Source organism: Haemaphysalis longicornis, unplaced genomic scaffold (genome assembly GCF_048455015.1).
Source record: "Haemaphysalis longicornis isolate Haplotype H1 unplaced genomic scaffold, Haemaphysalis longicornis Haplotype H1 scaffold_11, whole genome shotgun sequence".
Lineage (NCBI taxonomy): Eukaryota > Metazoa > Arthropoda > Arachnida > Ixodida > Ixodidae > Haemaphysalis > Haemaphysalis longicornis.
In genome coordinates this window covers 98,607,592-98,609,622 of record NW_027526214.1, presented here as the reverse complement: position 1 = coordinate 98,609,622, position 2,031 = coordinate 98,607,592, and positions in this window count along the sequence as shown.

Genomic DNA, 2,031 nt, shown 5'->3' with positions numbered 1-2,031 from the left:
CTCGCTTGCCGTCGACAAGGCCTATCAAGGAACGCCGGAATAAACCACCGTTGTTTTGGTTCATCGCAACGTTTCTGCACAGCGCATACATTTTGACAGTATCATGATTTCTAACCATTCCGTGGTGGTATACCCTCCGCTACGTGGTGACATCAAACTGTACATACTAAACCTTTATAGCTCTCCAACATCAGTCAAACACTCTTTCGACCAGTTACTGTCCTTAGCAAAACGCGAGGCCGGTCCCCATGCACTGCTTGTCACAGGAGGTTTCAATGCGCCACATACCGCCTGGGGGTATCCCCACAGCACCCGCAAAAGATAGCGCCTCTGAGAGCACATACAGGCACTCCGCTTTATGATTGAATCTGACCCGCTGACCCCAACGCGTGTGGGTTACAGAGTTCAGAGGGACTCCTCCCCGGACCTCACGCTCACGTTGAGTGCCCCTCAGACAGCCTAAGCCAGACTGACCCACTCACTATGCAGCGATCATTTCATCATTTAAACCACCATGTCCTTAATCAAACAGTCCTATACTCTACTCCCCAGGACCCACTTACCAACTGGGACAAATGCCGAGAAGTGCGGCGTGGTGACGAGGACCCAGAAATCTCAACGCTAGGTCTCGAGCGATGAGTCCAGAAAATGGTCGCTCATGTCCGACCAACAAGTACTCCCCTTGACCCGTGCATACCGGCGGAAACGGTTGACCCACACCTATAACATCTTTGGGCAGCGCACTGTGGCATATAGGGGCGATGGCGGAAGCAAAAACATAATAGGAAACTTCGGCTTAGGGTAGCTCGTCTAGAAGTGAAAATTCTCAAATTGTCAGCTGAGGTTGTGCGTAAGCGATGGTTTGAAATCTGTGACGGCATTAAAGGCACCCTAGGAATGAAACGCACTTGGTCCTTTCTTAGGCACTTCTGGATCCTACGTGCTATAAGACAAGAACAACGCCATCGTCTCATAGCTATATTACAGAAATTCTCAAGGGATAACGAACAACTCCTGCGCACATTGAGCACAAATTAAATCCCCTCTGGTCGTTCGATTCCACTCACGTCGTTCCGCGGCTTGCCTAACGAAACACTGGAAGCACCAATCACGGAAGCACAAGTGAGAAGCGCTCTCCTACTGATATAAACAGGATCCGCACCCGGTGCAGATGGCGTGACCACCAAACTTCTCCGTAACCTAAACGATCCGTCTATTACGGCCCTAACTGCTTACTTTAATTATTACTGGGCTCAAGGCACCCTTCTCCTCTCAAGCAAGCATGCCTCCATAACATTATTTCCTAATCCATTTAAACCTCTTACCATAAAACACCTTCGCCCTATATCTCTTACTGCGCGTATGAGCAAATTACTAGAGCACGTAATCTTTAATAGACTAACAACTCACATCACGAGCACGAAGGCCTTTCCCCCAACATTTTTGGGGTTCAGACCTAAACTGTCCACCCAGGATGCTCCTCCAGCTACATCAAGATATAATTTCACAATCCCCTAAACACGACGCAGCCGCCATCCTTGCACTCGATTTGACGAAAGCGTTCGATAGATTCTCGCACACTGCCATCCTCAGTGGCCTAGAGTCTATCCACCCGGGAGAGCGCATTTATAACTACGTGCGTGATTTTCTCAGTGCACGCACAGCCGTACTCCAGGTAGGCGAGCTCCGCTCTGATTGTATCCAACTTCCATCCATAGGAACACCCCAACGTTTTGTATTCACCCCCTTCTGTTCAATTTAGCATGACTGAACATCCTCAAAAAGCTAGATTCGGTACCTGCCCTTAAATACAGTCTCTATGCCGACGGTATTACTATGTGGGTACCTGGAGGCTGCGATGCTGCGATAGAAGCCATCCTCCAGCAGAGGGCCCATAATATGGAGACAGAGGCGCAGCTCGTGGGGTTATCCTGTTCTCCAGAAAAATCTCCCCAGCTCATTCTGACTGCCCTGTATTGCCGTGATTCACCGAACATACAAGTGTTCCTTCGCAACCGGATCATCCCAGAG